This window comes from Galeopterus variegatus, unplaced genomic scaffold, assembly GCF_000696425.1.
Source record: "Galeopterus variegatus unplaced genomic scaffold, G_variegatus-3.0.2 Scaffold14250, whole genome shotgun sequence".
Lineage (NCBI taxonomy): Eukaryota > Metazoa > Chordata > Mammalia > Dermoptera > Cynocephalidae > Galeopterus > Galeopterus variegatus.
The window spans coordinates 16,632-30,558 of record NW_007740361.1 but is presented as its reverse complement, the minus strand read 5'-3'; the positions used below and the strand labels follow the sequence as shown (position 1 = coordinate 30,558).

General features: G+C 41.7%; 1 pseudogene; it reads left to right on the top strand.

Annotated features, from left to right (window-relative positions):
* Positions 1 to 10,304: 10,304 nt before the first annotated feature.
* On the top strand, positions 10,305 to 10,458 carry LOC103581910 (annotated as a pseudogene).
* The last annotated feature ends 3,469 nt before the right edge of the window (positions 10,459 to 13,927 follow it).

Below are 13,927 nucleotides of genomic sequence, written 5' to 3'. Positions count from 1 at the left end.
TTGATTGCTCTGGCTCGGATCACACACTGTCTTGGCATGAGCAGCCCCATGGAGAGTCTCATGTGGTAAGAAACTGAGGTCTCTTGCCAACAGCCATGTGTATGTACTTGGAAGCCCCAGATGATTCTGTGAATTATGAGTGTGAATGCAGCTTAGCTGGTGGCTCTGGCTCAGGGTCTCTTATGAGATTGCATTCAAGATATCACCTGGGGCTGCAGTAACCTGAAGGTTTTCCTGGGGCTGGAGGATCAACTTCCCAGATGGCTTACTTACATGGCTGTTGGCAAGAGGCCTCGGTTCCTCCCCACATGGGCCTCTCCATAGGGTTGATTGAGTGTCCTCATGATAGGGCAGCTGGCTTCCTCCAGAATGATCCAAAGAAATAGCAAGTCACAAGCCACAGTGTCTTTTATGACCTAGCCTTGGAAGTCATGCACTGTCATTTTTGCAAAATTCTGTGGTCACACAGATCAATCCTGGTACAATGTGGAAGGGACTACGTAGGGCGTGAATACCAGGAGGTGGGGGTCACTGGGGATCATCTTGGAGACCAACCACAGAGGGAAAATTAAATGGTCAATTTTAAACATGTTGTATTTTAGACACCTCAGAGACATCCAAGTGCAGCTGTCAAGAAGGCAATTGGCAATGTGTCTGGAGCTGAGAAGAGAGGTCTAAGCTGGAGATATAAACTTATTTTTTTTCTTTTCTCCTCTTTTCAATGTATCAAAATGTAATTGGTTGTACACATTTGTGGGGCACAGTGTTGAATATCAATACCTGCGTGCAATATGTGATGCTCAAATCAGGATAATTAGTATATTTGACATTATAAGATGTAATCTCTGACCATAACTATTCACATCTCTTCCAAAGGAAAAATATGTTACCACTATTCCAGTATCCCCAAAAGTCTCTTGCAATTATGTCATCAGGCTTAAGGTCTAGGAGCTTATGACCTGCATCAGGTTTTATGTGACTTCATGGATCTTGTTCTTCCTGATCTTCACACTTGTGAATTAAAAAGACAAATTATTTGCCTCCCACCTAGATTTCAATGACACAGAAGCAGGATAACCTTAATAGACACTTCCATTCAAAAACAGGAAGAATGAGAGTCACATAGTGATCCTTACACATAGCAATTCTGGACTCCAGCTGGGCAAAGGTTTACAAGTCCCCCTATCCTGGGAGAGGGGATATTCCTTGCTCTGGCCTAAGTTCTACTCCCTTAGTAGCTCCCTCCTCCATTGATCTCTGTGGCTGTTGGCTACGTCCTCTGAAACATCCTTCCTTGCCTGTCACCTTCTTTGGCTACTTCTGAGGAAGTGGCCCATGTTGGTAGCCAAGTAGCAATTCGAATAATTGCCATCCCTTTCAGTCCAGGCTGGTGGTACTTTCACGTGTACATACTTTTACGTGTACAACTCATTAAACAATTTTGTGGGCTTTCTATGTGTCTGATTATATTTAGTTTATTCCATACTCCAAATGACATAGCCACAATTGTTTTCGAGATGTCTTTCTTGATTTTATCACTGCTATTTTGGAATTGGGCATAACTCATTAAACAATTTTGTGGGCTTTCTATGTGTCTGATTATATTTAGTTTATTCCATACTACAAATGACATAGCCACAATTGTTTTCGAGATGTCTTTCTTGATTTTATCACTGCTATTTTGGAATTGGGCACCTGTGGGATCTCACTCAAATTGCAAAAAGCCCTTTTCTCTAAGAGTCCACTAGATATCACTTTAATTCTTTCAGAGGTCTTTATAAAGTGTTTACAGCCACACCTTTGATGTGATCTACATCTCCAGGCTGTATTTTACTGTAAGATTCCTTTGCTGGCTACAGAGGCTCAAGATGAAAAAGAGTTTTATTTTTTAACCTAGTAAATCCTGCCCCTCTCCGCTCTCTCTAAATTCTTTTTGCAAACAGGCCAGTTCTTTCTTTAGCTCATACCTCTCTTTCTGTTATGAGGTTATCATACACAGCTGAGAACACCTAACTTACACTTTCAACATTCTGCCTAGAGATTGGCTTAGCCAAACCAAAAGTTTTTGAAGTATGTTTTCCCCTCCTCCCAGATTACCATATGCAACAGTTTTGCCACTTGTTTGCCACTATAAAACAAAGATTACCATTTTTCCAGCCTGAACTAATAATTTCCTCACGATTTCCCTAGACTTCACTATTGAAAAAATGGCTTGCCATTTTTCCAGTTTCCACCCACCACCTGATCTCAAAGCCAATGCCACAAATTTTAGGGTTTTGGTAAAGGTAGCATTTCACTTTCAGAGACCAGTTTCTGTCTCAGTCACCTTTTGCCACAAAAACCACCGCAAAACTTAGTGGCTTATAAATAGCAACTATTTATATATCTCACAGTTGTACAGATTGGGAATTTTGACTGAGGTCAGCTGGGTGTTTCTTCTGGTCTTGGCTGAGTTCATTTATCTGTTGGCGGTCAACAGCCTAGTTGACTGGTGCTGGTTTAGGATGGCCTCAGCTGGGCTGGCTGAGCTCCGCCCACAGTGGTCTCATATTCCAGCAAGCTCAGGCCTATTCACAGGGTTCCTGGGCCAGGTTCCAAAAGAGAAAGCCAAAGCATGCAGGGCCTCTTGAGGCCTGGGCTCAGAAGTGGCACACTGTCCCTTCTGTAGCCATTCATGGAACAAAGAAAGCATTAAGGCCTTCCTAGATTTGAGGGGAAGGGAAATAGTCTCCACTTCTCAGCAGGGAGAGAGAGAAAGTCATACAGCAAAGGATGTGAATATGGAGAGGAATGAGGACCATGGCTGTTTTTACAACCTACCATATCTCCTCAGAATCCACCCTCATCACGAACCTGGTGGGCATCCTTCCCTTCTTTATATTTATGTGACATTTATATATATATACAAAATATATACTATTTTTTTCTGTAAGATATATATTTTTTAATGAATACAAAAAAAAAGAGATTGAGGAGATTGTTTTAAATGCTCTTTCTACTTCATTTCTTCTATTCTTTGATTTTTTTATTTTTTTTTCCTTTTTGTCTTTTTTACCAAGGAATTTGTGAAGTATAGATAGATGTAAGGTATAAAGCATAAAACACTTTGTCCCTACCACCCAGGGAAAGAAATGGAATTTTCCAAATATATTTTAAAGTCCCCCTGTGCCCCTCCTAACCTAATATTCATTTCTTATCTGGACCACGCAGCCGCTTCCTGACTGGCCTTCGGTCTTGCCTCCTCCAGTCGACTCTACCCACTGTACCCAGCATGACGTGTAAAAACAAAAATCCAATCACAGAATTCCTCACTTAAAACTGTCCAGTTTTTTCCCACTGTGCTTAGGATAAAATGCCAATTTATTAACAGAGTAGGCCCTTTGCTATTCGGCTCCTGTTTATACTTCATGCCTCATTTTTTTGCCATCCATCCCTCAATGTGCCGTACTTTTCCTCAAAACAGATCATTGCATTTTGGCCAAAGAAAGTAGCTCCCATAGCTCCCTGCACTTCTTCCATCATATCATATATCTTTCTTGCTATTGGCTGTTTACTTGTCTGTCTCCACTACTTGACTCCATCTGACTCCTCTGCTGTATCCCTGGGTGCCAAACACAGCACCGCCACACAGATACTCAGTAGTGGTTGAATAAATACATAAATAAATGAATGCTAGGCTCTGGGGAAAAAGAGAAGCTCCACAAAAAGTTCCTACTCTAGGTGAAGAACAGATATGTACATTAACAAATCTCATTGCTAAGCCAACAGCAAATGGGTGACAAGGATGGGAGATTTGAGATGGCTTATAAGTTCCACCAGGGGGCACTATGGGACTGTTTCATATTCTCCTAAACTATCACCTTATTTCCTTGGAAAAACCCTACCTACTCTGGATAAAAATGTGATTTTCAAAGATGGTGGTGGTGGTTTTGTTTTGTTTTAATAAGCCCCCTATTCAGTCTGCTGGAGACAGCTGTATCTGAACTGCCCGAAAGTCTGAAGGACCGAGTAACCTCTGTTGGTGTCCACTTCATGCACATAGTGGTTCTTCAACTTGGAATCATCATGAGCGCTTTCATAAGCAAGATTTAATTTATCTTCCACATCAACCTTTGGAAGCCAGGATAGGGATTATTATTATTTCCATCTTAAAGAATAATAATTCTAAGGGTAAAGGAAGTTAAGTAATTTTCTCAAGGAATCACAGCTGGTAAATACCTAAGCAGGGACTTGAATCTGTCTTCCAAATCCAAATGTATTTGTTCATTAAAAATTGAGTTCCAAGCTCTGTAAAAGATGATTGGGATACAAAGACACACCCTCCAAATTTAATGTCTTAGGAGCAAAGACTATCAAAGTTGGAAGGAAACTTTGAAAATCACCTAATGAAGTGTTCTCAATCACATCAAGAGCCTGTTACAGATGCAGATTCCTGGGTTTTGTCTTCTTTCATTCTGATTCAAGGAATCTGGGTGGGGCCCTGGAACTTTTCATAAGACCATCTACCTTTCCACACATGGTTCTGATGCAAGTAGGCTGTGGACCACACTGAGAAACTGATCCATTGGTTTAATCCCTTCATAAGATAGAGGAGAAAACCGAGGAGACGTGAGCAGAAGTGAGTCCCCCAGAAACTCTCCTTGGATATAGAAGGGAGGCTGAGCCAGCTGACAATGAGCAGCCTGAAGGAAAGACGCAATTGAAAGAACACTCAAGGGGGCTGAGCCCGTGGCACACTCGGGAGAGTGCGGCGCTGGGAGCGCAACAGTGCTCCCGCCGCGGGTTTGGATCCTATATAGGGATGACCGGTGTGCTCACAGCGCTCACTGGCTGAGCGCGGTGCGGCCGGTCTCCAAAAAAGGACAAAAAAAGAAAGAACGCTCAAGGAGCCAGGGATCCTGGGTTCAATCTCAGGCTTTCCCATCTTGCAGCTGAGTCACCTAATCTCAGTTTTCTCAAGAGTGAAATGCAGAAGGACAATATTCACCTCATAGGCTTATCAAGAGGAGAAAAGGAGATAAATATAAAAGATTTAGCAGAGGACTGGCACATAGAGGACCCTTGATAAAAAGATTGAGGCTTCCAGTCAAGATGGCAGAATAGACAGTTCCCAGCATCACTCTCTCCCACAAATCAACCAATTTACAACTATAAAAAGCAACAACAACCAAGCTGGGGCCATTAGAGCTCAGGGGAAGAGGAGGAGGGACCTATAGAGTGCATGAAGGTGGGAGAAGCCATGATGAGAAAAAGAAAAAACTGCTCTGACCATTTCGAGCCCTGGCTGCGTCCAGACTAGAGCTGCAGAGCATATAGAGCAGGAGCCAACAAAAGCTGCAGCTGTGCCCTTCCTATGAAGTTGCTTGGAGGCGGCAGGGGAGAAGAGGGCCATGGTTGCCCCAAGTCCAGCAAGACCACTAATAGGGTTCACGTGGACCCACATAGGAGCAAGGAGCCACAACTGAAAAAAAAGAGCCATTCAGTGGCTGGTGAGTCATCGCAATGGACCAGCACATGGCCCATCCTATGGGAAGTGTTTGGAGCAGAGACAGTGGGGAAGACAGGCCAACTGGGAGAACACTGGGGCACAGCAAGGACAGCTGATCTGCACCCCAATCAGTGAAGGACCCTCAGAAGAGACTGGTCAGGAATATAGAATTGCATGGGGTGAAGTTTGATGAAAAGGCTCAGGCCAGACCAGAGTTTCTACACAACCCAGGTGCCAGAAGTACCTATAAAATCAACCATTAAAACCTGAGCTGCACAAAAAGCCTTCCCTAGGGAATCAGCAGCAAAGCAGCAATTTATCTCAACCACAGAGTTCAAGTACTCTGTGGTCCCCACAGGAAGATCCCCCATTTTAGAAGTAAGGAAAGGACAACAAATTAGTTCCAGCACAGTGTAAGTGGTGGGAACAGCAAATAATCCAACGCAGAAATAAAAGAAAAAAAGCACCCACAACCAGAGACAAAGTTTGGTATTAACTAGAAAAGGTCTGATTTCACCAAAGAACACCTATAACACCTAGAAGGACCAGAAGTCCCCTGGGCTACCAAGCCAGAAAGCGGGGAGGGCCAGGGTCCACAGCAATGCCCCCCAACACCTGCAATCCATCCCAAGGGTTGGGGACAAGGGCCTCAGCCACACACCCCCAATAAGCACAACCAGCCCAGCAGTGACTATTGAGCTGCTGCAGGAAGCGCCCCAGGCTCTCTTGACCCAGGTTAATGGGGGACTGAGGGCCTCGGCTACACTGCCCCAACACCCACAGCCAGCCCAGCGGTGACCACTGAGCTGCTACAAGAAGTGCCCCAGACTCTCTCAAGCCAAGGCTGTGGGGAGACAAGGGCCCCAGCCATCCACAGCCAGCCCAGTGGCAATCACTGAGCCACCACAGGAAGTGCCCTGGGCCTCCCAAGTTGGGGCAGTGGGGGGCCTCAGGCCTCGGCCATGCCCCCCTGACACATGCCACCAGCCCAGCAATGACCACCAAGCCACAGCAAGAAGGTCCTTGGGTTCCCGAGCTGCAACAGTGAAGGGCAAGGGCTTTTGCCACACCCCCTGACATCTGCACCCATCCTGGCAATGACCAAGCCAATGTCACTGAGCCACCACAGGAAGTGCCCTGGGCCTCCCAAGTTGGGGCAGTGGGGGGCCTCAGGACTCGGCCATGCCCCCCTGACACATGCCACCAGCCCAGCAATGACCACCGAGCCACAGCAAGAAGGTCCTTGGGTTCCCGAGCTGCGACAGTGAAGGGCAAGGGCTTTTGCCACACCCCCTGACATCTACACCCATCCTGGCAATGACCAAGCCAATGCTGGAAGCCCCCAGTCTCCCCTGTGGGAATGAGGAGGGTGCCACAGGCCTCAATCCTGCCCCTCTTCCTTCCTCCTTCCATCCCATTTCCTTCCCCTCTCCCCTCTCCCCCTCCAACTGCTCTGCAACAACATCCTAGAATGTAAAAAAAGAAAAAACATTTTCTTTAAAAAAAAAAAAGAGATTGATTGAGGAGATTGTTTTAAATGCTCTTTCTACTTCATTTCTTCTATTCTTTTAAATTCTTTAAAAAAAAAAAGAGATTGATTGAGGAGATTGTTTTAAATGCTCTTTCTACTTCATTTCTTCTATTCTTTTAAATTCTTTAAAAAAAAAAAGAGATTGATTGAGGAGATTGTTTTAAATGCTCTTTCTACTTCATTTCTTCTATTCTTTTAAATTCTTTAAAAAAAAAAAGAGATTGATTGAGGAGATTGTTTTAAATGCTCTTTCTACTTCATTTCTTCTATTCTTTTAAACAAGTACCTGCCATTGGTAGGCACTCTGTTAGGCGCAGTGCTGCCTACATGAAGCTGTCCATCTAGTGGCATCAATAGCCATTAATTATGCAAATAAGAAATTATAATTGTAACAAATGCCACCAAAGGAAAATATAGGGTGTGTTTTGAATAATATGGTACTTAAACCTAGTCTTCAGACAAATAAAATGTCTCTGAGGAAATGACTCAAAGGATGAGTAGGAGTTAGTCAGAAATTATGCATGAATCAGGAAAGAGCTTGGCAAGAGCAAAAACGAAAAGGCCAGAGGCCAGCATGGCTGGAGTGGGGTGGGCAGGGGAGAGTGGCACAAGCGGAAGCTGAAGATAGTTGTTATTTCTGGAGAAGCTCTTTTCCTGCCTTCATCTTGATCTTTTCCTCAACCCTTTTATTTCTACCTCAATTTTCTTTCCATTTTTGCACTAAAAAGCCCAATTATGGTAACATTTACTCAAAGCTAATATACATTTTTCACTTTTTAAACATTCAGATATACGGATGGTTTAATAATACAGGTTTTTAAAAAAAACCAAACAGGAATATAAGTTGAGCCCTCTCAAGCTTAGCTATTCTTGGAAAATATTTATTCTAATGTCACATAATTATCTGAACTTGCAGCATAATTTAGTTAAATTTTAGTTTGGTTTTAGTTAAACTTGGAATCCTACTATTACTTAGAGTGACTTCAAAAATTCTTCTCTGATGCAGAAATAAAATAAAATATAGTGTGGGAAGTTCTGGTATTGGGGATATGAAAAGATGAAACAGACACATTCTACCCTGTCTTACCCACTGAACGCTGTTATAAAACCAGGATAGAATCCATGGAGCAGACATTTGAGGATTCTGTCCCCCTGGTACTTGGCCCCAGACGCACACAATCATGAAAAGTACATAGCAGAGTGGGGTAACTGAAGCCCCAAATTTCTGGCCAGAGGACCAAAAATGGGAGCCTCAGGGGACTGGAAAGTATCAAACAGATCACAGAGAGAGAGGGACTCAAGAGAGCAACACCATGATTCCTGGGCTCAGCTCTGAGCTGTGCATGCACGGATCTGATGCTAAACAGCATACCATAGAGTTGAGTTTTGAGGTATGAGGTAGACCACTGTCCAGATCCAAGAACTGGCCACTGGGTGTCTACAACTAGTATAGGTCTAAATAGCATTGCAAAGATTTTGAAAACTGAAATGACATTGGAACCTGACAGCCACAAAGGCAAGCCAGGATTTGTGGCCTGAATCCAATGAGTCAATTGTATGCTAAAACAAAAATATTAATATTCTCTGTAAGATTTAAATAAGATCTACACACTTATAATATTCAAAATGTCTAGTATTTAATCCAAAATTCTTCAGCATACAAAGAACCAGGAAAATCTCAATTAGCATGAGAAAAGATAATAAATGTCAATGAGAGGACATAAATGTTGAAATCGTTGAAGACTAAGGTAGGTGTGATAAAATGCCCCAAGAAGTAAGGGTGAACACTCTTGAAATGAATGGAAAGGTAGAAAATATCAACAGAGAAACAGAAGATGTAAAGAGGAACCCAATGGAAATGTTAGTACTGAAAGTATAATAACCAAATAAGAACCTCACTGATGGACTCAATAGCAGAATAGAGATGATAGAAGAAAACATCAGTGAACTTGAAAATAGAGTCATAGAAATTATCTAATCTGAATGAGAGAAAAAGATTTTTTTAAAAAAATGAACAGAGCCTAAGGGCAATATCAAATTCATGTCATCAGAATTCCAGAAGAAGAGAAAAAAGAAGTATTTGAAGAAATAATATATGAATATTTCCCAAATCTGAGAAAAGACAAACCTATAGAACCAAGAAGTTTAGTGAACCCCAAACAGGATAAACTCAAAGAAATCCCTGCCCATCGGCATCATAATCAAACTGCTGAGAAATAAAGATAAAGAAAAAATTCTTGAAACCAACCAGAGAAAAATGACACATTACTTATAGGGGAGCATGATTCAAATAACTGTGGATTTCTCATCAGAAACCATAGAGGCCAGCACATTTTTTTAAGTGCTAAAAGAAAAGAACTGACAACCCAAAATTTTACAGCCAGTGAAAATATACTTCAGGAATAAAAGTGAAACAAAGACATTCTCAGATGAAGGAATATTAAGACAATGCATTGCCAGCAGACTTGCTCTAAAAGAATGCTAAAGAAATTCAATGAGTAATCAAAAACCTTCCCACAAAAAAAGCCCAGGCTTCAGTGACTTTACTGGTGAATTCCTTCAAATGTTTAAAGAAGAATTAATTCCAATACTTTACAAACATTTCTAAAATATAGAAGAAGAGGGAATGCCTTCCCAACTCATTCTATGAGACCAGTGTTATCCTGATACCAAAACCAGACAAAGATACCACAAGAAAGAAAACAACACACCAGCATCTCTTATAAATATAGAAGCAAATATCCTCAACAAAATCCTAGCAAACCAAATGCAGCAACATATGAACAAGTTTATACACCATGACCAAGTAGGATTTATCCCAGGAATGCAACATTGGTTCAACATACAAAAATCAATTAATGTAACACACAATATTAAGAGAATAAGGGACAAAAACTGCATGTTCATCTCAAAAAGATGCATAAATGCATTTGGTAACACTCAACACACTAGGAACAGAAGGAAACTTCCTCAACCCGATTAGAGCATCGACAAAAAACTTTCAGCTAAAATCATACTTACTAGTGAAAGATTAAAAGCTTTTCCCCCAAGGTCTGGAATAAGACCAGGATGTCTGCTCTTGCCACTTCTATTCAACATTATACTGGAGGTTCTAGCCAAGTCAATTAAACTAACTAAATAATAATAAAAAGCATCCCAATCAGAATGAAGTAAACTATCTCTATTTTCAGATGTTATGATCATCTATATATAAAATCGTAAGGAATCAGCAACATGTCCAGGCTGGCAGGACAGGATAACCCTGAAGGTGCTAATGGCGCCACGATGCTAAGCAGGTTCCTGGGCCTGCACTACCCGGAGCTGGCCAACAACTGGGTCCCCACAGCGGGCATGTGGGGTGATGTGGGCACCATGGAGCTGGTGGCTGATTCTGGACTGGGTGTTGTACATCAATGGCAAATTTAAGAAGGACAGTTAATTAAACTGGACTGTCTGCGGATCCCTGTGGTGTCTAGTGGTGCTGGCTCCTTTCATCTCAGCATCTGCTGCAGCTGAAACAACCCAAGCCCTCAAGATGGATGCCAAGGAATTCCACAGTGCAACCTAAGACTTTTTTGTTCATTTCTGGAAACTGCATTGTGTTTTCATGCACATAGCATTGAACATCACTCTGAAACCTGAAAAAAAAAATCGTAAGGAATCCACAAAAAACACTATTAGACCTAATAAACAAGTTAGGCAAGGTTGCAGGATGCAAGATCACCTCCTATACAACAATCAACTGTACTTTCATAGACTTGCAATAAACAATACGAAAATAAAATTAAGAAAACAATTCCATTTATGATGCACCAAAAAAGGAAATGATTTGTATGAAATACCCAGGATAAGAAAATCCATATAGATGTAAAGTAGATTAGTGGTTTCTTTATAGGGTGAAGAAAATATTCTGGAATCAGATATTGAGATATATGTAAATAGTGGTGATGATTCCACAACCTTGCAAATGTACTAAAAGCCAATTATTTGTACACTGAAGGTGAATTTTATAGTATGTGAATTATATCTTGATTTTAAAAGGAAGAAAATACTTAGGAATAAACTTTACAAACTTAGAGTGACTTCAAAAATTCTTCTCTGATGCAGAAATAAAATAAAATATAGTGTGGGAAGTTCTGGTATTGGGGATATGAAAAGATGAAACAGACACATTCTACCCTGTCTTACCCACTGAACGCTGTTATAAAACCAGGATAGAATCCATGGAGCAGACATTTGAGGATTCTGTCCCCCTGGTACTTGGCCCCAGACGCACACAATCATGAAAAGTACATAGCAGAGTGGGGTAACTGAAGCCCCAAATTTCTGGCCAGAGGACCAAAAATGGGAGCCTCAGGGGACTGGAAAGTATCAAACAGATCACAGAGAGAGAGGGACTCAAGAGAGCAGAGAGTGACATGAGTTTTGGGGGGCCAGGGGTGGAATGATGGAGTTTGGATGTGTTGTCCCCTCCAAAACTCATGTGAAAATTTGATCTCCGATGTGGCAGTGCTGGAAACTGATTGAGTCATGGGGGCAGATCCCTCATGAATGGATTAATGCTCTCCCTGGGGGAGGGGGGATTAATGAGTGAGTTCTCGCTCTATTAGTTCCCGCGAGAGCTCGTTGCTTAAAAAGACCCTGGCACCTTCCTTCTCTCTCTTGCTTCCTCTCGCCATGTGATCTGCTTGTACCCGCCGGCTGCCTGCCACTTTTCCACCATGAGTAGAAGCAGCCTGAGGCCCGTGCCAGATGCAGCTGTCCCAGAATCGTAAGCCAAATAAACCTCTGTTCTTTATAAATTACCCAGTTTCAGGTATTCTGTTATAGCAACACAAAACGGACTAAAACAGGGCTCCTCGGAGAAATGACTGATTCCAGGACTGGAAGTGGGGAAGTACAGATGACCTGGAATGTCTTGTAAGTGGCAAAGTATGGAAGCACTCAGAGAATGAAGGAGACATATCAAAAGGACATAGGAGCCATGTTGAATAGGCTGTCATTCACCATAAGACAAATCGAGCATCAAAATCAGTAAAGTAATGAAATATAATCCATTCTTTAAAATTTATGAACTCATACATATTTTATATAAATAAATAAATAAATAAGACAGAAGGGAAAACTTTACATTACCATAGAATGCCAATAAATGGCAATAATCTATTAATTAATAAGTATAAAGGGTCTCATATTCTTTGACACTCTTTCTATTGAGAGGAGGGGTCTAGTTACCCTCCCCTTGAATTTGGGCTCCCTGTGACCACTTGGATCAGCAGATTATGGTGGGAGTGTCACTATGGCAGCTCCAGGCCTACCCTTTAAGAGGACTGGCAGCTTCCATCTAGGTCTCTTGGTGCCCTGAGAAGTTTAACAACCTTGCTAGAGGGACCACAGGAGGGGCCTTGAGACTATAGGTAGACAGCAAGAGAAGGCTGTAGCTGAGTCTGGAAAATATTCCAGAATATTTTCTTCATGCCAAAAAGAAACTCCATACCTATTAGCAGCGAGTCCATTCCCACCAAGGTGCCAGACATGTCTCTTGGACCCTCCACAGCCAATTGAATACCACTGAGTGACCTGAATCAAAACCACATGTAGCAGATGAATCATCTAGCTCAGATTTGCCTGAATTCCTGACCCACAAAAATCTTAAAATGTATTAAAATGGTTGTTGTTTTAAGCCAATAAGTTTTGGGGTGGTTTGTTACTGAGTGATAGACAACTAGATTAGAAGTTGGTGCTGGAAAGGGGTGCTGTCATAACAAAAATTTAACATGTAAGTGCTGGTCGGTTAGCTCAGTTGGTTAGAGCATGGTGCTGATAACACCAAGATTCAGGGTTTGATCTCTATACTGGCCAGCTGCGGGAAAAAAAAAAAAAATATATATATATATATATATATATCCCACTAACATAAAGACCATTAGTGAAATTTGGAAGGGCCTCTAGGATACTGATGAGGGCTTGAAAGACAGTAAAGAAAATATTGTTATAGGCTGGACAAAAGGGCACCTGAGTTATGTACTAGCAGAACAGTTACTGAGACTGTTTTGCCTGCAGGTAATTTGAAAATAGAAAGTGTCCTAATGATATTGTAAATCTGGCTAAAAAAGATCTCCAAGCAGAATGTTGAAAGTACCAACTGTATTCTTTTGGTAGTGTATGATAAAGTTCAAGAAGAGAGAGATAATAAATAAAGAAAGAACTGCTTAGTTTCCAAGAAGAACTTAGGGGAAATATAAAGGGCCCAGGACAGTCTTTCCGACCATCAAAATTCCTCAAATAAAGAAATGATTTAGGGTAAAAAAACAAATCCAGAGCTCTGGCGCTGAGATAACATTCTCAAGGGTGGGGCTGGAAAATCCTGTTGAGACTTCTGTAAGATTTAAGGGCATACCATGTACAGCTCTAAGAATATTAAAGGCATGTCTTTTAGGCTCTCTCTGCTAGACAAGAGGGTCTCTAAGAGGCTTAACGCTGCACTCATATTTCAACGAGAAAAAAATACTAAGAATCTTAGGACTATTGTCCCACAGTACCCTGACTTTTAGTCCAAGTTAGAGAAGGGCCTGTCTTGGAAAGAAATATGGATGTGGCTTTTGTCTAATGGAGTGAACGCCAATAAGATTTATAGGAAATCCTCAAAGGTGTTAAGATAATTTTATCAGTAGAAGCACTGCCCACTTGGGGTAAAAGAGGCAGAGACAATAGAAAACACACAGATGCCTTTGGACACCTGTATCAGTTTCCTGTTGTTGCTGAAACGAATTACCACAAAATAGTGGCATAAGGCAACATAAATTTATTGTCTCATAGTCCTGGAGTTTAGCAGTCTGAAATGGGTTTCACAGGACTAAAATCAGGATGTCAGCATGTTTCTGTTTCTTCTGTTTCTTTTGGAGACT